The sequence below is a fragment of the Thalia democratica genome, chromosome 5 (assembly GCF_965202585.1).
Source record: "Thalia democratica chromosome 5, ktThaDemo2.hap1.1, whole genome shotgun sequence".
NCBI classification, from domain to species: domain Eukaryota; kingdom Metazoa; phylum Chordata; class Thaliacea; order Salpida; family Salpidae; genus Thalia; species Thalia democratica.
The window spans coordinates 68,687,448-68,712,812 of NC_139169.1; the positions used below are offsets into that span (position 1 = coordinate 68,687,448).

The following is a 25,365-nucleotide window of genomic DNA, read 5'->3' on the forward strand; positions in this document are numbered from 1 at the left end:
TGTACAAGGTAATAAAAGCAAAAAATAAATAACTTACTTTTTAACATACCCTAAACTTTTCTTTACTTATAAAGAAATTTAAATTTATTTTTTGCTTTAAAAAAAATCATCTCAACCTTTATTTTTTATAAAAATAAACGTTTTCACGGTTAAGTTAGTATGTTACACCATATTTAGTTTAGCCAGCCCTTTAAGCTTTAACAACTAACATTAAATCAAAGAATATAAAGTGTAAGTACAAAAGCTTGGTTTAGCGGGCAAGTAAACGTCTTTGCGAGTATCATTTTACATTTTACGGTCTTGTAATTACCACTCTGCGGACCGGGTCCAACCCGCAGGCTGTAAGTTGCCCACCCTATGTTTAACTGTGATGACTAACTATTACTATGTTTAAACAAACTTTGATAACTTTGCTAACTTCAAGTATAGGTTGTTATAAAGTATTGTACAGAAAATCAACACAAAAATGTTCATAAAAAACACAATTCTAGTTTTATAAAATAAACAGTTAAAATGTAACCATGATTTACTCTTAACTAAATGGTCAATAATAAAAATTGACTAACTCAGCTAAAAATTAATTTTTACAATTTAACAAAAACAGCATTTAACAAAATAGTTCAATGTAAAGTTTTAATAAAATAATTCCAATTAGACGCTTAATTTGTCTGTTTATTGTTGTATGTTATTGTTTTTTAAAACTTATGATGCAATGGTGGACTTTTAAAGCAAATATAAGCATTGACAAAGTAATATTTGTAGCTATACTGAGCACATAAGTGAAAAATAATTTATAAGCTTCACAAACCGATTTAAAATACATGCATTGTTGGTTCAGTGGTAGAATTCTCGCCTGCCACGCGGGAGGCCCGGGTTCGATTCTCGGACAATGCATTTTTGTCTGAAAATCGGTTTAATGCTTAAAATTCATTAATCAGAAATAAAAACTTTTGAATAACATTTTTATTCTCCAGAACTACTTTTACTTACTTTTATAATGCTTCTATACAAATAATAGAAAAAAGTATATAAAACTTACTTTATTAAAATTTATAGCTTAAAAACATTTGATTACATTTAATGGCAAAATAAAATTATTGACTTCTTATACGTTAATATATGTAAGTAGTCAAAGTTTGATATAATTTGTTTTTTCAGTAATCATTAACACAGAAAAAATAGATGGTAGTTAGATTATCTTAGTTGTGTAATATGCGTTTTTGGCAGGATAATCAACAATTTTATTTTTTGAATAAAACATGTTTCCGCCCGGGCTCGAACCGGGGACCTTTCGCGTGTTAGGCGAACGTGATAACCGCTACACTACGGAAACTTGTGCTTAGATGCAGCTAATTGCGTTTATATACTAATAACAAACCGACAAGGGCTTCTATATAGTATTTTACAGCACACTTAAACCAGAATATAACTTTATCTTAGCATCAAATTAACGTAGCTTTTATTTGAAACTTTTCATTCTGTTTTAACAAATACATTTTGTATATATACTATAAAAAACACGTGTAGGTTTATATACGAAATTCTATCTTAAAAAACCACAACCTTTTAATAACAAAGTGTTTTAAAATTCAAACTTAAGTATTTATCAAACACTTAAAACTTTTTTCATTTTTTCGAAGTACCTTTAAAAAAGTAAGAATTTATATGCAAGTTACCTGTAAAATCTAATTTTATATATAAATCTAGTTTTGTAACTTTTATCAACTATATTTTGTTTTTAATTGTAATTGAAATTCGTTAAAACATATAACGACTTGTACTTGTTAATAAAAATATATACTTGATTGTAACCCATAAAGTTTTATTTTTTACTCTGTACATTCTATATACACACGGCGAAAAATAGTTTCCAATACTAATAGAAAGCAAGTTTTTCGGCGTAAATTGTTATCAAAATTGATGAACATACAAAATAATAATCAAGTTTGACGTAGCAATTAAAGTTTGACTGTTGGTAATAAAATTTATGGTTAAGTTTAAGTAATAAATATCAAAAAAAATAATTCTTTTGAATAGCATTATTTTCTAGTAAAATAAAAGAAAACCGAAAAGAGATCATTAATAAGTTTTGAGCCAATAAATAAGACTTACAACTGAACTTAAAAGCTAACAGCGATATAATCTCAGTTAACAGCCAATTATAATCGTGACGTAGCGATTTAGCCGAATTTATTTGCTTCGAACTGTATAGTTGAGGGAATATTTCACGCGCGCATTAAAACTTAACATTTATAAACGCTAATATGAAATAATAATAGACTGGCCGCGTGGCCCAATGGATAAGGCGTCCGGCTACGAACCGGAAGATTGTGGGTTCGAGTCCCATCGTGGTCACTATTTTGATTGAAATTATTGAACCTTAATTATTAATCTGTAAATTTTTAAGGTTTGGATTCGATGAATTAATTTTGTATATATGTACTCTATACTCTTTACTTTTATTAAAACTGTTAAAGTAGCTTGTAGACAGTTAAAAATTTTGCTAAGAAAAATTGCAAAAAAGGCGCTAGTTTAAGTTTTCAGCATACAAATTTCAATAACTTATTATTTACAATAACAGAAGTGTCATCATATAACAACGATATAAACTATTGTTTTAAAGGAGTTTTTCCAGTTAATATGTTTAATAAATTATATAAAAATCAATAATATGCACATTTATTATTAACAGTTTTCAAGTTATGTGTCAATTGAAATTACATTTAGAAAAAGACCACGCCGGGACTCGAACCCGGAATCTTCTGATTAGGAGTCAGACGCCTTATCCATTAGGCCACGCAGTCGCTTGGTTACAAGCTTATTTTAGAGAATATAAAACTAATATTGTTTTGTTGCCTGTCTGCCTGATGTAGAATTCATAACAATAGCCTAAGGCAAGACCTTACCAAACGATGTTTTTTTTATAAACTAAACCCAAGAAATTAAATAAAAATAGTGAAGCTAAACTACTTAACTTGGCTGCATTTTTTATCACTATTAAAGATAATAACACACTTATGTCTTCAATATTAGTTCATAGATTTAAAAATAAACTGAGGCCAGCATGTATAAAATTCAAATTTATTATTAATTAATTTAATATACTAAACGTCGTTGTTATGGTTTAGGTGCCTAGTAACGGATATTAATTTTAATTAATTTATTATGATATAGATTTTTATTGTTTCTATCAACAGTAGAAAAATCTTTAAACAAAATTATAAATTTTTAAAAAACCTCCCCGTCGGGGAATCGAACCCCGGTCGCCCGCGTGACAGGCGGGAATACTCACCACTATACTAACGAGGACTTGTCAAAGTACGACTTATTGTGTATATAAACCTATCATGCTTACAAACATCACTTTGATTTAAGCATACTCGTTTACAATCAAAAGCTTTTCAGCTTTATACCTTGAAATTTTTACTAACAGTGTTAAAGCAGTTAACAACTTTTTAAGCAAACTTAGATATTTATTCTGTTTATTAAACTACTTATGGTGATTAATTTATTTTGAATACTACAAGTTAAATAAAACTTTGTTAAAAACTTAAAAGTAACTCAAAATATATTAATTTAAGTGCTTTATAAAGTATTAACTGACAAGCTTCAGGTTAAAACAGTTAATAACAAAATTATTAATTATTTTCATTACTAATTAGAAAAACTTTTTGAGTAGATTCATTTAGCATATGGCATTATTTTATAAAGTTATAGTTTGTAAAATTTTTTATATACCGTTTGCAACTTATTGTTAAGAGATTACTCATTTTATTTTATTCATTTCACAAAGCTTTTCAAAACTATACTAGTTTCATTGTCAAGTGGTAAATTTTAAATTAATGTTAATTTTTATGTTATGAATAGATAAGTGTTAATAATAAGTTGCAAATGGTATGTATATAAATACGTTTAAAAACCTTTCTATAATAGTAATTAGTTGTAAAGTGTAAAAAAAAAAGTTTACAAGGTTTTTTTAAACGATAATCTAGAAAGTTCTGATGAGCATAAGTTTATAAAATTTTGTTTTACACAAGTTTTTAAAGTTTTAGGACTTTATTATAAATAAGTTATTAAATTTTTTATAATTGGACTATAAAATTTTATTAAAAATAAACTTATAAATTTTATAATAACAAGATTATAAAGTTTTTAACATAAGTTCATAAAGTGTTAATATACATGAGTTTGAAAATTTTAATAAAAATTAGTTTAAAAAGTTTTATTGCAAATTTGTTTATAAAGTTTTATAATAACTTATAATAAACCAACAATATAGAACATTATCAAAATAAGTTTGTAAGTTTTATTAAATAGAAATCTAAAAGCCTTAACAAATAAAAGTTTTTATATATTATATATTAGATTAACTTTGTCAATTTTTACTAAACATTATCTATAAAGTTTTAGTAAGTTGAAGCTTTTTAGTTTTTATAAAAAATACGATTAAAAGTTTTTTTTTTTTTCAAGGAATGCATGTGAACAGGTTAAATGTGCACGATGACACAGTGTCCTGATTAGATTGACTTTTCGTTTCACACCACAATGTAACTTAAAACTCAAATAACTAAGCTATCAAATGGTATAATTCAATATAGTTTACCAATGAAAAAGAACAGAATAACGAGTTATCCTACCTTGTTGTACTGGATAAAAGACAAAATACTGAATTTGTGACAATTGTTTTCAGAAAAGAAACTTTTACTGGTAATTATTTGAGTTTTAAGTTACATTGTGGTGTGAAACAAAAAGTCAATCTAATCAGGACACTGTGTCATCGTGCACAAATAATATGTTAACCTTAATTCTTTGAAGAAGGTTACAATTGAATTAAAACCTTAGTTGGATAGGAATGAATAAAAAGAATTATTAAATCTCACCTGAATGAGTTAAAAAGAAATGAGATAATTAAACCAGAAAAATGTTAAAACACCTTGAAAATTCCGAACATAAGTTTTATTGAACGCAAACTTATAAAGTTTTTATTTAATGTTTTATTAAGACTTGTTTATAAATTTTAACTTATATAACTTTTTTTAAATTCATAAACCATATGCTTATAAACGTACAATATGTCTAATATATTTTGTTGTTTAGTTTCAGAAATGTCGTCTTTTTGTATTAATATAATATTACACTATAAAATTTTTGTTTACGTAAACACTATACAAAAATTGTATAGTGCAGTCTTACTAATTTATTGATATTTGCTAAGACCGGAATTTTTCACACTGAAACCTGGTAAAAAATAGAATAATTAGTTTTCACTTTAATTATTGCTTTAATAATTTTATACAAATTACTTTTATTTCTTATGTTTTTTTTTGCTAAATTCAGTGAAATAAATACCTACATTATCTTATACCATAAATTTCATTTATACTTAAAATTCTGCATAACAAAAGATTGCTGTAACCAGGATTCGAACCTGTGTTGTCACGACCACAACGTAACTACTATACCAGTGCTTCTGAAATGGGGTTCCGCCGAACACTAGGGTTCCGTGACGCCTCTCAGGGGTTCCGCAAAGCTTTTCGAAATTAAAAAAAGATCATTTATTTAATTAAACATTTTATGTAAAATTAAAATTAGGGTTCCGCGGAAAAGTTGAACTTTGGAAAAGGGTTCCGCCACTAGAAAAAGGTTAAGAAGCACTGCACTATACGATTACAGAAGATGTTACTACACAGGGAATCAAACCTGAGCCGCCTGGGTGAAAGCCAGGAATACTAGCCACTAGACCATGTAGGACTTGTTATTGCAACGCTTATCGCATTTTTAATCTACAAATAATTGCATAGTGACGTAATGATAAACTACATTGCAATTAAGAAATGTGTTGGTTTATAGAATTTTATATATGTTAAAAAAATCGAATAGTTATATGTTGATGAATGGATTGCATAAGTTGGTTTTTAATTTATCTGTTCCTAAAAAAAAGGAATGCTAAATTAAAAACAGTAATTATTACTTTTATAACCGTTTCGTTTTTTGTTGGTTTTTAATCAAAATTACATCATCAAAAATTCTATTGTTGAATTATTTTAGAATAACAACTTTTTTAGCAGTAACTAGACTAAGATTAAAAGTTAAGACGGTTGGCTGCGTTTAGAAAGTTAATTTAATAATGATTGAATTTTCGATTTGAAAAACTAATAGAATAACATCAATTTCTTATAGCTTATATAAAACATTAAAAATATTTTTGACTGATTGGTTAGTAAACTTTAGATTTTGACTTAATAAAAAGTCTACTCTATTTACTTATTTGTTTTTTACGCTAGTGTTTTATGATAAATTATGCATTTTAGAACAAGCCCATTCTACCTCAAGAATCAACAAAAACATAACTATTACTCATAAAAAATTTTTTAACTACAGATATGTAATTCTTTTATAAACATCTATATAAAAACTAATTAGTTAATAGCCAAACAATATTTACATTTATATGTACTAACTTTTGTAAATTTAGGGTTAATACTACAAAATAATTTATATAAAAAAATGACATATTCAAATAATATTTAAAATATAAAAAAAATTGTAAAAACATCTAATACAGCCATATAAAAGAAAACGTTTTCGAGGCTGAATTTATAAGCATTGTGATAAAAACAATAAAAATATATATACAATTTATAACAAAAAATAATTTAAATTATAAGAAGTTCACTTTTAAAAGTTACAAACAGCTTGTAGAAAGCGGACTTTTGAAACAAAACCATAAAGAAACTTATTATCAAAATAAAAAAATTCATGGTTTTACTTCTCAACTTATTTCATTTTAAGATCCTAAATACCAGTTGTCATACTCAAAATTTCAATATTTACAAAAGAAATTATCATACCATTTGTTTAGAATTTTGATAAGTGATATGCAGCTTGCACTATATTCAAAGTTAAATTTATTTTATAAATTATGAAAATATTTTCTTATATCATTGAGTAATTAATGGCAATCAAAGCGCGCTATGACAATTTATTAACCAAATATCAGTCTATGTCCTCAAAACCTACTTCTTTTAAGGACAACACTAAATCTTTAATTTTCTAAATTATTAATAAAAAACCGGAGTATAAAATGTTTAACGATTATTGAGCAAAAACACTTTATTATGAAGAAAAACTAATTAAATTTATTGATAAATATAATCTAAATATCAAAACAAGAATAATTCTAAGCACTTAAAAAACATCAACTTAGCTGATTAAATGAAAAAAAAAAAACAATCAGCAGGAGTTATTAAAAATAGACGAAAAAGAGCAAATTTTAGCTAGCATTTCAGTTAAAATCATAGAATATCTAATTACTTTCTGTTACACTGGCAAGATAAAGATTAATTTGACAACTACAGCAACAATTAATACAAGTCATGTAGTTATCACAAAACAACACAGACAAGATAAAGAAATTTCTTACTCCAAAAATTTAAAGGCAGACGTGTATACACTAACTAGTCTGGTAAGGCTTCAACCTCACTATTCCACCTTCTTGTGCTTGAGTGGCTCTACTCTGCAAATGGACTGTTAGTGGAAGGTTACTAAGCTTTCACATCTGTAAAAAAATGTTTTATACTTAAAAAAAATAAATAAGGTAAAAATTACAACACAAGAGTAAATAAAGGCAAAAAAAATCTTAATAATTATACTGACTATCATTGAAATTTTTATACTGTCAACCAAAGTTGTTTTGTATTTTGCTAAACACAAAATTTAACTTTAACTTCATAGAATTTATCATCAATACAATGCTTAAATCGATTGTAAAACTTAAACTTCAGTTGATTAAAAAAAACACATTTTCACATAACAATTAACTGCGACATTAATTTGCTGAAAATAAAATTTCACTTTAAATTTCTAATTTTTTACCAAAACAATGCTTCACTCGTTTGGACAGATTAAACATGAATTTAACTTAATTAATAAAACCTTGTTTTAACCGAACATAAATTATATGTAATAAATTTCCCCTTACTTCACTGGGCACGTTCTGCTGGTGACCAACTTCATTTTGAGCCTGATGGCTGATCTTGCTGTAGAAAGAACTGCTGGAGTCCGTCAGCTCTTAACCTTTTCGCACGTCAGTTCGCGCACGGCCTGTGAAATTGTATTGGGTTTGTTTTAAACTGACGAGGCCATTAAACTGTTATTTTAATGCATAGTTCTTTATTATAACTAAGTTATTATTTTAGTCTTAAATCTCTGTTGGTAATTATGCTGCTAAATTAGCATGGAATAGAATGTTTGCTAAAATGATTTTATTTGAAATTTAAATAAAGAGGTGTTGAAGTTGTTTTAGTCTCAAATTTTTGTCGCTAGTTATGTTTTTAGCATGAATTCTTTTTATTATGTTAATTTTTTATAACAATATTATTTACAAACCAACTGCTCACAACAACAATGTCATGTTGTTAACTCAGCATAAAACAACTGTGTTAATTTTTCAAAATTGTTAGAAAAGTCAACATCTTAACTCTTACCTCAAGCCAGCCGAAATTGAGCGACTTCTTGGTTTTCAACTCACCGTTCCACATCCGTTTCCATGTATGAAGTTTGACTGGCTTTCGAACGTGAGTTGGTTTAAAGTTCAGATTTTCATCATCATTTGGTTGGAAATTTTTACCAAAGACTTCTTCCAAGCTGCTCCAGTACCAGCCCAGTTGCTAGTTGTTGTTTTCGTCTCCACCAATCTGTGTATCAGTTAATTTGTGATAAATATTCAATTGTTTAATCATGTGAACTTTCATTAACTTTCAGTTTGTTTTCATTGATTTTTTAGAATAATTTCAATAGAATAAAACATGTAAGTAAAGTCATATAAAGGTAAACATAGATATTTTAAGAAACATGTTGTTTAATAGCTGTAATGAAACCTGTTTTTTATAGTTAATAAATAAAAATCTATTATGTTTGATCTCTTTGTGTAAAAAAAAATAGTTTGTACGAAATACTTAAAAGATTATTAAGTTAAAACTTATAAAGTGGTCAAGATAAGGATCTTAAAAAGCTGTTATATTGTTGAAAACATATTAATAGTAATTTTTATTAAAGCTTGAAAAAAAAAACAATTAGTTTGAATAGTAGTCATAATTTATTTAGTTTATTAACTTAATATCAATAAGATTGTTTGTTTTAAAATTTCAAAATCTGTATTGGTCAAACAATAATAAACAAAGGTGTTTGCAATCAAAAGTTTTTAACTCGCATTACTATAAAAGTTATCAATCCTTATAGTACACTTAAAATTAATATAGCAGTTTGATAAACAACATTATCTTCAAGCAAAATAAAAATCCAATGAAATTGTAAGTTGTTTAACTACTACTAGTAGAATCATAAAAATAAAATTTTGTTGATGTTTTTGAACAACACTCAAATAGAGGCAAAAACAAAGACTGTAGTTCCTATTCAACTAATATTGGCTATAGTTGGAAAGCTAAGAAAATATGGTATACAAAACAATTGAAACACACAGTATACATGTATGTAAATATTAAATCAAAAAATTCTTAATGGAAAATTAATAAAAGCAGTATTACAAAATAAATAGAAGACACCAACAACTTACAAACTTTGATTGTCATCTTCTTTTGTCTCACGGATTTGTTGTTAATCCATTGTTTGATTATTGCTGATTAGTGCAAATTTATGGGCTACCAAGTGCCGAAATCTAAAATAAGTATGATATTTAATAGTTTTAAAAACAGTTTCATTTATGATTATTGGACCTTACCTGATAACTATTATCCATATTTAGTATTATCATGCTTTAAAATTATTTTTTTTTTGCTAAATTAACTATTTAAAAAAAAAACAACAGAATAAATTATAGTATACACTTAAAGGCACATAAATTGGTAAAGACTTATCAAGTGTAAAATAACACTTTATAAGTAAAATTAGCAATTACAAATTTTATGGTGATTAACATATGGTAGACTATTTTTGTAATTTAATAGTAACTTGAATATTATTTGATTCATTTGCAAACAGAATAAAACAAGGGCTTGTACAAAAATTCGACTTTAGTACTTTATTAAAATGATCCGATTTTAAAGCAAAGGTGTTTACACCAATATTTGCTGAGTCATAAGTTAAAAAAAAATTATATATACCCTTAACCCCAATCCACCTTACCTAAACATATTAAAAACCAATTAATGCATAAAAATTTTATATTTTTTTTATGCTGACTCAGCAAATATTGAGGGATTTCCCTCACACCAACAAAAGGACTGTTATTAAAGTGTATAAAAAAAACAAATAGAGATTAAATGAACAATATAGTAGGCTGTGATATTTTATTATTTATACTATTTTAGTATATTATTGGTAATTTTTATTTTTAATAACTGTGAAAGCATAAAGTTTAAAGAGTATATAAAGTTTAATTTTTTCTTTAATCTCATATAAATAGTTGTACTTTTGAAATGAAAATTAGTAACACAATGTTGGAGCTTAAAAGTATAAACAAAAGTGTTTTCAATCAAAATTTAAAACTTGTATTGCTACACATTATATTAATCAAACTTTTATAAATGTGATTTAAGAGTTTGAAAGGTCTTTTAAGTTGATTTGTTTGCTGATATGATATATTGTTTTTTTCTGCTAGTTTTGACTTTTTAGTTTTGAGGAAAAGTTGCTTTTAAGTTTATTAGTATATTTTGAAAATCGTTTTTGGTCGAAATAGTCCGTAGCAACACGAGTATAATTGTAATGTAACGGTATTTCCCTAATGTTTTTTTAGTATTTTTTTTTTTCAATTTTAAATATGATTGCGTAAGGTGGGGCTGACTCAACAAATATTAGGGAAACATCGTAACATTAAAATTGGACCCTAGCAACATTATTATGCTACATAATCAAAACTAAACTTAAAATTTAACATAGTTCAACAAACGATTTGTTCTAATGTGTTTCTTATTGTAGAAGTTTTTTGTTGCATAAAACAAAGTCTAGAAAACTTGATTGTGTTATGCTTTCATTATTTTATGTGGAAGATGGTTTACAGTGATTTTTTTTAAATATAAATCTAAATAATTTATAATAGCTTCAATTTAACCATCAATTCAATCATAGCAAGGTACGATTTAACTTGAAATCTAATTTGTAATTTCAAAGTTTAAGTTTAGAATTTTTGGAAATTTTACCTGAAATATAATTTTGTTTGATACTTATAAAAAACCAGTTTAACAATGTTAAATTCAAATAGTGAGTTTTAAAATTAGATTAGTACCGGGTTGTCGAAAACTTGAAGTTTGACAAAAAAAAGCTTAATTTCGAATAAAAGTCACTAAAAAACCTGAAATTTTAAATAATTGATGAAGTTTTATTAATATATGAAAAACTTATCATGAACAAAAGTTCCTTAAATATACCAAAAAAAAACAACTTGATCATTTCAAAATATTTTTAATTCTTAATTCAATAAAACATAAGAAAAACTTTTTTAGTTCTATTAACTTTAATAACTTTTTAGTCTTTTACTAGCTTTTTTAGTATATCTTTACATATTCTAATAAGCTGTTATAAGGTTTGTTTAATTTTCGTAGTTAGTAAACTAGATGTGACAGTATTTCGTTTAAGTCATTTCTTAAACGTAGAATTTAATGTTTTTTTTTCGTATAATACAAATTAGTATACATTTATAAATCTTCAAGCTCCCAACATCTTAAAATATATATACTCAAAAGCTGCTATCAGGGCCATAAAATAAAACTAACTTGTGTACAATAGTTAAAAAATATGCAACTCTGATGTCAGATGTGTAATGCATACTGGGAAAATGCTAACAAAGAAAGCTTTTAGGTCTAACATTATTTACATTGCAGTTTTTAGTTTTTCTCCGCATTTGTGGAAAATGTTTGCAGTTTAGTTTTACGTCGTATTTAAAAATAAAATATTTCTTTACTTTTAAATTTAAGTTTAAAAAAACACATGCTAGATTTGCATAACTTATATTGAAATGAATTAATATATGGGGAATTAATCATAAACTTTCATTTAATTTTAAGGTTATGAGTTGAAAACCGTTTGTAATTTTTATCTAAGTTATAAGCTTAAACAATTTAATCTTAATAAATTAATAAATACAAAAAGTTTTTAAATTTCAAAGTATGACTTTTTAGTCAATCAAGGTTTATTGGTAGAATTTTTGATAACTATTACCGATAAACAACTAGACCAGGGTTTCCCAAAATCATTTACTTTATCGCCCCCTTTTTAGAAATCTGAAAAATAGTCGCCCCCCACGATTTTAAAAACTATTTTTTCTCTTGAGTACAAACTTTTGAGCCAAAAAAATTGTGTTCGAAATGTAATTTAGTCTGGTGTTTCTTATGCACGCACTTTTGGGCTGTGTTCAAAGTAGTTTACAGGGCTTGAGAAAATAAGTTACTGTTTTTTTCTTATAAGCCCAGTAAAGTGTATTAAAATACTTAAATATTAAAAAGCATTGTGTAATCAGTAATCAATCCTGATGAAGTATGAATTGTTTTGAAACTAATTAAACTTTTAGGGTAGTGGTGGACAACTATTGTAGTCTGCAATTCATATTTACTAAAAAATCTCTTCTAGTTTAACTCGTAAAAAATGTAATTGCAGGCTGCATAATTTAAAAAATAAAAAAATATGAAAATTAAAAAACTCTAGCAAAATTGTAATAAAATGATTTACTACTATTGTGATCTAGGAAATACTAAAGTAACTGAAAACCAAATTAAAAATGTATTTCAAAATCATAAGCATCATAAAACAAAATTTTGCTTACTTTGCACAAGTAGTTTTCAAGTTACGTAGCGGGTCGAAATTTGATTGGATCTGGACCGTACGTTACCCATCTGAAATCTTAACTGAAACCTGACATTATAACTATCTCTCATTTAACGAATTTCGGACATTTAGAAGTGATTACTAAGTAAGTTATAAAAGCCGCACAAAATACTTAAATTATTTTATAAATAGGCATATTCTAAAACTAAATACCAGAGATTAAAAAATTACAAAAGAATGAACAGCTTATTTTACACATAATAAAATAAATATTGAAACATCATTGCTCATCTAGTTTTAGGAAGTTTGACCGACTGGTTTATTATCTCATGAATAAGGGTTATACCAATAGCTTCTGTTAATGCAGTAAAATTATTAATTTCAAAGCTAAGATATATTATAAGCAAGTTAGTTGTAAAATTAAAAATACAATTTTGAAATTTTTAAACTATATGTTTTGTAGTAGAATACCATTAAATAATATTTGACTCGGAATAACCTTTAAGAAACTAAACCTTAATTTTAACATTTTTTTTCTTAATTTAAAATTCAAAAAAAAAAAATCAAATGTTTTACAGTTAAAAAAAAAAAATTATTTTTATTAATTTATTAAGATTAAATTGTTTAAGCTTATAACTTAGATAAAAATTACAAACGGTTTTCAACTCATAACCTTAAAATTAAATGAAAGTTTATGATTAATTCCCCATATATTAATTCATTTCAATATAAGTTATGCAAATCTAGCATGTGTTTTTTTAAACTTAAATTTAAAAGTAAAGAAATATTTTATTTTTAAATACGACGTAAAACTAAACTGCAAACATTTTCCACAAATGCGGAGAAAAACTAAAAACTGCAATGTAAATAATGTTAGACCTAAAAGCTTTCTTTGTTAGCATTTTCCCAGTATGCATTACACATCTGACATCAGAGTTGCATATTTTTTAACTATTGTACACAAGTTAGTTTTATTTTATGGCCCTGATAGCAGCTTTTGAGTATATATATTTTAAGATGTTGGGAGCTTGAAGATTTATAAATGTATACTAATTTGTATTATACGAAAAAAAAACATTAAATTCTACGTTTAAGAAATGACTTAAACGAAATACTGTCACATCTAGTTTACTAACTACGAAAATTAAACAAACCTTATAACAGCTTATTAGAATATGTAAAGATATACTAAAAAAGCTAGTAAAAGACTAAAAAGTTATTAAAGTTAATAGAACTAAAAAAGTTTTTCTTATGTTTTATTGAATTAAGAATTAAAAATATTTTGAAATGATCAAGTTGTTTTTTTTTGGTATATTTAAGGAACTTTTGTTCATGATAAGTTTTTCATATATTAATAAAACTTCATCAATTATTTAAAATTTCAGGTTTTTTAGTGACTTTTATTCGAAATTAAGCTTTTTTTTGTCAAACTTCAAGTTTTCGACAACCCGGTACTAATCTAATTTTAAAACTCACTATTTGAATTTAACATTGTTAAACTGGTTTTTTATAAGTATCAAACAAAATTATATTTCAGGTAAAATTTCCAAAAATTCTAAACTTAAACTTTGAAATTACAAATTAGATTTCAAGTTAAATCGTACCTTGCTATGATTGAATTGATGGTTAAATTGAAGCTATTATAAATTATTTAGATTTATATTTAAAAAAAATCACTGTAAACCATCTTCCACATAAAATAATGAAAGCATAACACAATCAAGTTTTCTAGACTTTGTTTTATGCAACAAAAAACTTCTACAATAAGAAACACATTAGAACAAATCGTTTGTTGAACTATGTTAAATTTTAAGTTTAGTTTTGATTATGTAGCATAATAATGTTGCTAGGGTCCAATTTTAATGTTACGATGTTTCCCTAATATTTGTTGAGTCAGCCCCACCTTACGCAATCATATTTAAAATTGAAAAAAAAAAATACTAAAAAAACATTAGGGAAATACCGTTACATTACAATTATACTCGTGTTGCTACGGACTATTTCGACCAAAAACGATTTTCAAAATATACTAATAAACTTAAAAGCAACTTTTCCTCAAAACTAAAAAGTCAAAACTAGCAGAAAAAAACAATATATCATATCAGCAAACAAATCAACTTAAAAGACCTTTCAAACTCTTAAATCACATTTATAAAAGTTTGATTAATATAATGTGTAGCAATACAAGTTTTAAATTTTGATTGAAAACACTTTTGTTTATACTTTTAAGCTCCAACATTGTGTTACTAATTTTCATTTCAAAAGTACAACTATTTATATGAGATTAAAGAAAAAATTAAACTTTATATACTCTTTAAACTTTATGCTTTCACAGTTATTAAAAATAAAAATTACCAATAATATACTAAAATAGTATAAATAATAAAATATCACAGCCTACTATATTGTTCATTTAATCTCTATTTGTTTTTTTTATACACTTTAATAACAGTCCTTTTGTTGGTGTGAGGGAAATCCCTCAATATTTGCTGAGTCAGCATAAAAAAAATATAAAATTTTTATGCATTAATTGGTTTTTAATATGTTTAGGTAAGGTGGATTGGGGTTAAGGGTATATATAATTTTTTTTTAACTTATGACTCAGCAAATATTGGTGTAAACACCTTTGCTTTAAAATCGGATCATTTTAATAAAGTACTAAAGTCGAATTTTTGTACAAGCCCTTGTTTTATTCTGTTTGCAAATGAATCAAATAATATTCAAGTTACTATTAAATTACAAAAATAGTCTACCATATGTTAATCACCATAAAATTTGTAATTGCTAATTTTACTTATAAAGTGTTATTTTACACTTGATAAGTCTTTACCAATTTATGTGCCTTTAAGTGTATACTATAATTTATTCTGTTGTTTTTTTTTTAAATAGTTAATTTAGCAAAAAAAAAATAATTTTAAAGCATGATAATACTAAATATGGATAATAGTTATCAGGTAAGGTCCAATAATCATAAATGAAACTGTTTTTAAAACTATTAAATATCATACTTATTTTAGATTTCGGCACTTGGTAGCCCATAAATTTGCACTAATCAGCAATAATCAAACAATGGATTAACAACAAATCCGTGAGACAAAAGAAGATGACAATCAAAGTTTGTAAGTTGTTGGTGTCTTCTATTTATTTTGTAATACTGCTTTTATTAATTTTCCATTAAGAATTTTTTGATTTAATATTTACATACATGTATACTGTGTGTTTCAATTGTTTTGTATACCATATTTTCTTAGCTTTCCAACTATAGCCAATATTAGTTGAATAGGAACTACAGTCTTTGTTTTTGCCTCTATTTGAGTGTTGTTCAAAAACATCAACAAAATTTTATTTTTATGATTCTACTAGTAGTAGTTAAACAACTTACAATTTCATTGGATTTTTATTTTGCTTGAAGATAATGTTGTTTATCAAACTGCTATATTAATTTTAAGTGTACTATAAGGATTGATAACTTTTATAGTAATGCGAGTTAAAAACTTTTGATTGCAAACACCTTTGTTTATTATTGTTTGACCAATACAGATTTTGAAATTTTAAAACAAACAATCTTATTGATATTAAGTTAATAAACTAAATAAATTATGACTACTATTCAAACTAATTGTTTTTTTTTTCAAGCTTTAATAAAAATTACTATTAATATGTTTTCAACAATATAACAGCTTTTTAAGATCCTTATCTTGACCACTTTATAAGTTTTAACTTAATAATCTTTTAAGTATTTCGTACAAACTATTTTTTTTTACACAAAGAGATCAAACATAATAGATTTTTATTTATTAACTATAAAAAACAGGTTTCATTACAGCTATTAAACAACATGTTTCTTAAAATATCTATGTTTACCTTTATATGACTTTACTTACATGTTTTATTCTATTGAAATTATTCTAAAAAATCAATGAAAACAAACTGAAAGTTAATGAAAGTTCACATGATTAAACAATTGAATATTTATCACAAATTAACTGATACACAGATTGGTGGAGACGAAAACAACAACTAGCAACTGGGCTGGTACTGGAGCAGCTTGGAAGAAGTCTTTGGTAAAAATTTCCAACCAAATGATGATGAAAATCTGAACTTTAAACCAACTCACGTTCGAAAGCCAGTCAAACTTCATACATGGAAACGGATGTGGAACGGTGAGTTGAAAACCAAGAAGTCGCTCAATTTCGGCTGGCTTGAGGTAAGAGTTAAGATGTTGACTTTTCTAACAATTTTGAAAAATTAACACAGTTGTTTTATGCTGAGTTAACAACATGACATTGTTGTTGTGAGCAGTTGGTTTGTAAATAATATTGTTATAAAAAATTAACATAATAAAAAGAATTCATGCTAAAAACATAACTAGCGACAAAAATTTGAGACTAAAACAACTTCAACACCTCTTTATTTAAATTTCAAATAAAATCATTTTAGCAAACATTCTATTCCATGCTAATTTAGCAGCATAATTACCAACAGAGATTTAAGACTAAAATAATAACTTAGTTATAATAAAGAACTATGCATTAAAATAACAGTTTAATGGCCTCGTCAGTTTAAAACAAACCCAATACAATTTCACAGGCCGTGCGCGAACTGACGTGCGAAAAGGTTAAGAGCTGACGGACTCCAGCAGTTCTTTCTACAGCAAGATCAGCCATCAGGCTCAAAATGAAGTTGGTCACCAGCAGAACGTGCCCAGTGAAGTAAGGGGAAATTTATTACATATAATTTATGTTCGGTTAAAACAAGGTTTTATTAATTAAGTTAAATTCATGTTTAATCTGTCCAAACGAGTGAAGCATTGTTTTGGTAAAAAATTAGAAATTTAAAGTGAAATTTTATTTTCAGCAAATTAATGTCGCAGTTAATTGTTATGTGAAAATGTGTTTTTTTTAATCAACTGAAGTTTAAGTTTTACAATCGATTTAAGCATTGTATTGATGATAAATTCTATGAAGTTAAAGTTAAATTTTGTGTTTAGCAAAATACAAAACAACTTTGGTTGACAGTATAAAAATTTCAATGATAGTCAGTATAATTATTAAGATTTTTTTTGCCTTTATTTACTCTTGTGTTGTAATTTTTACCTTATTTATTTTTTTTAAGTATAAAACATTTTTTTACAGATGTGAAAGCTTAGTAACCTTCCACTAACAGTCCATTTGCAGAGTAGAGCCACTCAAGCACAAGAAGGTGGAATAGTGAGGTTGAAGCCTTACCAGACTAGTTAGTGTATACACGTCTGCCTTTAAATTTTTGGAGTAAGAAATTTCTTTATCTTGTCTGTGTTGTTTTGTGATAACTACATGACTTGTATTAATTGTTGCTGTAGTTGTCAAATTAATCTTTATCTTGCCAGTGTAACAGAAAGTAATTAGATATTCTATGATTTTAACTGAAATGCTAGCTAAAATTTGCTCTTTTTCGTCTATTTTTAATAACTCCTGCTGATTGTTTTTTTTTTTTCATTTAATCAGCTAAGTTGATGTTTTTTAAGTGCTTAGAATTATTCTTGTTTTGATATTTAGATTATATTTATCAATAAATTTAATTAGTTTTTCTTCATAATAAAGTGTTTTTGCTCAATAATCGTTAAACATTTTATACTCCGGTTTTTTATTAATAATTTAGAAAATTAAAGATTTAGTGTTGTCCTTAAAAGAAGTAGGTTTTGAGGACATAGACTGATATTTGGTTAATAAATTGTCATAGCGCGCTTTGATTGCCATTAATTACTCAATGATATAAGAAAATATTTTCATAATTTATAAAATAAATTTAACTTTGAATATAGTGCAAGCTGCATATCACTTATCAAAATTCTAAACAAATGGTATGATAATTTCTTTTGTAAATATTGAAATTTTGAGTATGACAACTGGTATTTAGGATCTTAAAATGAAATAAGTTGAGAAGTAAAACCATGAATTTTTTTATTTTGATAATAAGTTTCTTTATGGTTTTGTTTCAAAAGTCCGCTTTCTACAAGCTGTTTGTAACTTTTAAAAGTGAACTTCTTATAATTTAAATTATTTTTTGTTATAAATTGTATATATATTTTTATTGTTTTTATCACAATGCTTATAAATTCAGCCTCGAAAACGTTTTCTTTTATATGGCTGTATTAGATGTTTTTACAATTTTTTTTATATTTTAAATATTATTTGAATATGTCATTTTTTTATATAAATTATTTTGTAGTATTAACCCTAAATTTACAAAAGTTAGTACATATAAATGTAAATATTGTTTGGCTATTAACTAATTAGTTTTTATATAGATGTTTATAAAAGAATTACATATCTGTAGTTAAAAAATTTTTTATGAGTAATAGTTATGTTTTTGTTGATTCTTGAGGTAGAATGGGCTTGTTCTAAAATGCATAATTTATCATAAAACACTAGCGTAAAAAACAAATAAGTAAATAGAGTAGACTTTTTATTAAGTCAAAATCTAAAGTTTACTAACCAATCAGTCAAAAATATTTTTAATGTTTTATATGAGCTATAAGAAATTGATGTTATTCTATTAGTTTTTCAAATCGAAAATTCAATCATTATTAAATTAACTTTCTAAACGCAGCCAACCGTCTTAACTTTTAATCTTAGTCTAGTTACTGCTAAAAAAGTTGTTATTCTAAAATAATTCAACAATAGAATTTTTGATGATGTAATTTTGATTAAAAACCAACAAAAAACGAAACGGTTATAAAAGTAATAATTACTGTTTTTAATTTAGCATTCCTTTTTTTTAGGAACAGATAAATTAAAAACCAACTTATGCAATCCATTCATCAACATATAACTATTCGATTTTTTTAACATATATAAAATTCTATAAACCAACACATTTCTTAATTGCAATGTAGTTTATCATTACGTCACTATGCAATTATTTGTAGATTAAAAATGCGATAAGCGTTGCAATAACAAGTCCTACATGGTCTAGTGGCTAGTATTCCTGGCTTTCACCCAGGCGGCTCAGGTTTGATTCCCTGTGTAGTAACATCTTCTGTAATCGTATAGTGCAGTGCTTCTTAACCTTTTTCTAGTGGCGGAACCCTTTTCCAAAGTTCAACTTTTCCGCGGAACCCTAATTTTAATTTTACATAAAATGTTTAATTAAATAAATGATCTTTTTTTAATTTCGAAAAGCTTTGCGGAACCCCTGAGAGGCGTCACGGAACCCTAGTGTTCGGCGGAACCCCATTTCAGAAGCACTGGTATAGTAGTTACGTTGTAGTCGTGACAACACAGGTTCGAATCCTGGTTACAGCAATCTTTTGTTATGCAGAATTTTAAGTATAAATGAAATTTATGGTATAAGATAATGTAGGTATTTATTTCACTGAATTTAGCAAAAAAAAACATAAGAAATAAAAGTAATTTGTATAAAATTATTAAAGCAATAATTAAAGTGAAAACTAATTATTCTATTTTTTACCAGGTTTCAGTGTGAAAAATTCCGGTCTTAGCAAATATCAATAAATTAGTAAGACTGCACTATACAATTTTTGTATAGTGTTTACGTAAACAAAAATTTTATAGTGTAATATTATATTAATACAAAAAGACGACATTTCTGAAACTAAACAACAAAATATATTAGACATATTGTACGTTTATAAGCATATGGTTTATGAATTTAAAAAAAGTTATATAAGTTAAAATTTATAAACAAGTCTTAATAAAACATTAAATAAAAACTTTATAAGTTTGCGTTCAATAAAACTTATGTTCGGAATTTTCAAGGTGTTTTAACATTTTTCTGGTTTAATTATCTCATTTCTTTTTAACTCATTCAGGTGAGATTTAATAATTCTTTTTATTCATTCCTATCCAACTAAGGTTTTAATTCAATTGTAACCTTCTTCAAAGAATTAAGGTTAACATATTATTTGTGCACGATGACACAGTGTCCTGATTAGATTGACTTTTTGTTTCACACCACAATGTAACTTAAAACTCAAATAATTACCAGTAAAAGTTTCTTTTCTGAAAACAATTGTCACAAATTCAGTATTTTGTCTTTTATCCAGTACAACAAGGTAGGATAACTCGTTATTCTGTTCTTTTTCATTGGTAAACTATATTGAATTATACCATTTGATAGCTTAGTTATTTGAGTTTTAAGTTACATTGTGGTGTGAAACGAAAAGTCAATCTAATCAGGACACTGTGTCATCGTGCACATTTAACCTGTTCACATGCATTCCTTGAAAAAAAAAAAAACTTTTAATCGTATTTTTTATAAAAACTAAAAAGCTTCAACTTACTAAAACTTTATAGATAATGTTTAGTAAAAATTGACAAAGTTAATCTAATATATAATATATAAAAACTTTTATTTGTTAAGGCTTTTAGATTTCTATTTAATAAAACTTACAAACTTATTTTGATAATGTTCTATATTGTTGGTTTATTATAAGTTATTATAAAACTTTATAAACAAATTTGCAATAAAACTTTTTAAACTAATTTTTATTAAAATTTTCAAACTCATGTATATTAACACTTTATGAACTTATGTTAAAAACTTTATAATCTTGTTATTATAAAATTTATAAGTTTATTTTTAATAAAATTTTATAGTCCAATTATAAAAAATTTAATAACTTATTTATAATAAAGTCCTAAAACTTTAAAAACTTGTGTAAAACAAAATTTTATAAACTTATGCTCATCAGAACTTTCTAGATTATCGTTTAAAAAAACCTTGTAAACTTTTTTTTTTACACTTTACAACTAATTACTATTATAGAAAGGTTTTTAAACGTATTTATATACATACCATTTGCAACTTATTATTAACACTTATCTATTCATAACATAAAAATTAACATTAATTTAAAATTTACCACTTGACAATGAAACTAGTATAGTTTTGAAAAGCTTTGTGAAATGAATAAAATAAAATGAGTAATCTCTTAACAATAAGTTGCAAACGGTATATAAAAAATTTTACAAACTATAACTTTATAAAATAATGCCATATGCTAAATGAATCTACTCAAAAAGTTTTTCTAATTAGTAATGAAAATAATTAATAATTTTGTTATTAACTGTTTTAACCTGAAGCTTGTCAGTTAATACTTTATAAAGCACTTAAATTAATATATTTTGAGTTACTTTTAAGTTTTTAACAAAGTTTTATTTAACTTGTAGTATTCAAAATAAATTAATCACCATAAGTAGTTTAATAAACAGAATAAATATCTAAGTTTGCTTAAAAAGTTGTTAACTGCTTTAACACTGTTAGTAAAAATTTCAAGGTATAAAGCTGAAAAGCTTTTGATTGTAAACGAGTATGCTTAAATCAAAGTGATGTTTGTAAGCATGATAGGTTTATATACACAATAAGTCGTACTTTGACAAGTCCTCGTTAGTATAGTGGTGAGTATTCCCGCCTGTCACGCGGGCGACCGGGGTTCGATTCCCCGACGGGGAGGTTTTTTAAAAATTTATAATTTTGTTTAAAGATTTTTCTACTGTTGATAGAAACAATAAAAATCTATATCATAATAAATTAATTAAAATTAATATCCGTTACTAGGCACCTAAACCATAACAACGACGTTTAGTATATTAAATTAATTAATAATAAATTTGAATTTTATACATGCTGGCCTCAGTTTATTTTTAAATCTATGAACTAATATTGAAGACATAAGTGTGTTATTATCTTTAATAGTGATAAAAAATGCAGCCAAGTTAAGTAGTTTAGCTTCACTATTTTTATTTAATTTCTTGGGTTTAGTTTATAAAAAAAACATCGTTTGGTAAGGTCTTGCCTTAGGCTATTGTTATGAATTCTACATCAGGCAGACAGGCAACAAAACAATATTAGTTTTATATTCTCTAAAATAAGCTTGTAACCAAGCGACTGCGTGGCCTAATGGATAAGGCGTCTGACTCCTAATCAGAAGATTCCGGGTTCGAGTCCCGGCGTGGTCTTTTTCTAAATGTAATTTCAATTGACACATAACTTGAAAACTGTTAATAATAAATGTGCATATTATTGATTTTTATATAATTTATTAAACATATTAACTGGAAAAACTCCTTTTTAACAATAGTTTATATCGTTGTTATATGATGACACTTCTGTTATTGTAAATAATAAGTTATTGAAATTTGTATGCTGAAAACTTAAACTAGCGCCTTTTTTGCAATTTTTCTTAGCAAAATTTTTAACTGTCTACAAGCTACTTTAACAGTTTTAATAAAAGTAAAGAGTATAGAGTACATATATACAAAATTAATTCATCGAATCCAAACCTTAAAAATTTACAGATTAATAATTAAGGTTCAATAATTTCAATCAAAATAGTGACCACGATGGGACTCGAACCCACAATCTTCCGGTTCGTAGCCGGACGCCTTATCCATTGGGCCACGCGGCCAGTCTATTATTATTTCATATTAGCGTTTATAAATGTTAAGTTTTAATGCGCGCGTGAAATATTCCCTCAACTATACAGTTCGAAGCAAATAAATTCGGCTAAATCGCTACGTCACGATTATAATTGGCTGTTAACTGAGATTATATCGCTGTTAGCTTTTAAGTTCAGTTGTAAGTCTTATTTATTGGCTCAAAACTTATTAATGATCTCTTTTCGGTTTTCTTTTATTTTACTAGAAAATAATGCTATTCAAAAGAATTATTTTTTTTGATATTTATTACTTAAACTTAACCATAAATTTTATTACCAACAGTCAAACTTTAATTGCTACGTCAAACTTGATTATTATTTTGTATGTTCATCAATTTTGATAACAATTTACGCCGAAAAACTTGCTTTCTATTAGTATTGGAAACTATTTTTCGCCGTGTGTATATAGAATGTACAGAGTAAAAAATAAAACTTTATGGGTTACAATCAAGTATATATTTTTATTAACAAGTACAAGTCGTTATATGTTTTAACGAATTTCAATTACAATTAAAAACAAAATATAGTTGATAAAAGTTACAAAACTAGATTTATATATAAAATTAGATTTTACAGGTAACTTGCATATAAATTCTTACTTTTTTAAAGGTACTTCGAAAAAATGAAAAAAGTTTTAAGTGTTTGATAAATACTTAAGTTTGAATTTTAAAACACTTTGTTATTAAAAGGTTGTGGTTTTTTAAGATAGAATTTCGTATATAAACCTACACGTGTTTTTTATAGTATATATACAAAATGTATTTGTTAAAACAGAATGAAAAGTTTCAAATAAAAGCTACGTTAATTTGATGCTAAGATAAAGTTATATTCTGGTTTAAGTGTGCTGTAAAATACTATATAGAAGCCCTTGTCGGTTTGTTATTAGTATATAAACGCAATTAGCTGCATCTAAGCACAAGTTTCCGTAGTGTAGCGGTTATCACCTTCGCCTAACACGCGAAAGGTCCCCGGTTCGAGCCCGGGCGGAAACATGTTTTATTCAAAAAATAAAATTGTTGATTATCCTGCCAAAAACGCATATTACACAACTAAGATAATCTAACTACCATCTATTTTTTCTGTGTTAATGATTACTGAAAAAACAAATTATATCAAACTTTGACTACTTACATATATTAACGTATAAGAAGTCAATAATTTTATTTTGCCATTAAATGTAATCAAATGTTTTTAAGCTATAAATTTTAATAAAGTAAGTTTTATATACTTTTTTCTATTATTTGTATAGAAGCATTATAAAAGTAAGTAAAAGTAGTTCTGGAGAATAAAAATGTTATTCAAAAGTTTTTATTTCTGATTAATGAATTTTAAGCATTAAACCGATTTTCAGACAAAAATGCATTGTCCGAGAATCGAACCCGGGCCTCCCGCGTGGCAGGCGAGAATTCTACCACTGAACCAACAATGCATGTATTTTAAATCGGTTTGTGAAGCTTATAAATTATTTTTCACTTATGTGCTCAGTATAGCTACAAATATTACTTTGTCAATGCTTATATTTGCTTTAAAAGTCCACCATTGCATCATAAGTTTTAAAAAACAATAACATACAACAATAAACAGACAAATTAAGCGTCTAATTGGAATTATTTTATTAAAACTTTACATTGAACTATTTTGTTAAATGCTGTTTTTGTTAAATTGTAAAAATTAATTTTTAGCTGAGTTAGTCAATTTTTATTATTGACCATTTAGTTAAGAGTAAATCATGGTTACATTTTAACTGTTTATTTTATAAAACTAGAATTGTGTTTTTTATGAACATTTTTGTGTTGATTTTCTGTACAATACTTTATAACAACCTATACTTGAAGTTAGCAAAGTTATCAAAGTTTGTTTAAACATAGTAATAGTTAGTCATCACAGTTAAACATAGGGTGGGCAACTTACAGCCTGCGGGTTGGACCCGGTCCGCAGAGTGGTAATTACAAGACCGTAAAATGTAAAATGATACTCGCAAAGACGTTTACTTGCCCGCTAAACCAAGCTTTTGTACTTACACTTTATATTCTTTGATTTAATGTTAGTTGTTAAAGCTTAAAGGGCTGGCTAAACTAAATATGGTGTAACATACTAACTTAACCGTGAAAACGTTTATTTTTATAAAAAATAAAGGTTGAGATGAT

General features: G+C 25.9%; 10 non-coding genes across 10 annotated transcripts; 5 read left to right on the top strand and 5 right to left on the bottom strand.

Annotated features, from left to right (window-relative positions):
- Positions 1–823: 823 nt before the first annotated feature.
- Trnag-gcc (transfer RNA glycine (anticodon GCC)) lies at positions 824–894 on the top strand. Its single transcript has one exon. It is a non-coding gene; the product is annotated as a tRNA-Gly (tRNA).
- A 366-nt stretch (positions 895–1,260) lies between these two features.
- Positions 1,261–1,333, bottom strand: Trnav-aac (transfer RNA valine (anticodon AAC)). The gene has a single exon. It is a non-coding gene; the product is annotated as a tRNA-Val (tRNA).
- Positions 1,334–2,282: 949 nt separating this feature from the next.
- Positions 2,283–2,355, top strand: Trnar-acg (transfer RNA arginine (anticodon ACG)). Its single transcript has one exon. It is a non-coding gene; the product is annotated as a tRNA-Arg (tRNA).
- A 376-nt stretch (positions 2,356–2,731) lies between these two features.
- On the bottom strand, positions 2,732–2,804 carry Trnar-ccu (transfer RNA arginine (anticodon CCU)). Its single transcript has one exon. It is a non-coding gene; the product is annotated as a tRNA-Arg (tRNA).
- Positions 2,805–3,237: 433 nt separating this feature from the next.
- On the bottom strand, positions 3,238–3,309 carry Trnad-guc (transfer RNA aspartic acid (anticodon GUC)). Its single transcript has one exon. It is a non-coding gene; the product is annotated as a tRNA-Asp (tRNA).
- Positions 3,310–22,161: 18,852 nt separating this feature from the next.
- Trnad-guc (transfer RNA aspartic acid (anticodon GUC)) lies at positions 22,162–22,233 on the top strand. Its single transcript has one exon. It is a non-coding gene; the product is annotated as a tRNA-Asp (tRNA).
- A 433-nt stretch (positions 22,234–22,666) lies between these two features.
- Trnar-ccu (transfer RNA arginine (anticodon CCU)) lies at positions 22,667–22,739 on the top strand. Its single transcript has one exon. It is a non-coding gene; the product is annotated as a tRNA-Arg (tRNA).
- Positions 22,740–23,115: 376 nt separating this feature from the next.
- Trnar-acg (transfer RNA arginine (anticodon ACG)) lies at positions 23,116–23,188 on the bottom strand. Its single transcript has one exon. It is a non-coding gene; the product is annotated as a tRNA-Arg (tRNA).
- A 949-nt stretch (positions 23,189–24,137) lies between these two features.
- Positions 24,138–24,210, top strand: Trnav-aac (transfer RNA valine (anticodon AAC)). The gene has a single exon. It is a non-coding gene; the product is annotated as a tRNA-Val (tRNA).
- Positions 24,211–24,576: 366 nt separating this feature from the next.
- On the bottom strand, positions 24,577–24,647 carry Trnag-gcc (transfer RNA glycine (anticodon GCC)). The gene has a single exon. It is a non-coding gene; the product is annotated as a tRNA-Gly (tRNA).
- Between the last annotated feature and the right edge of the window lie 718 nt (positions 24,648–25,365).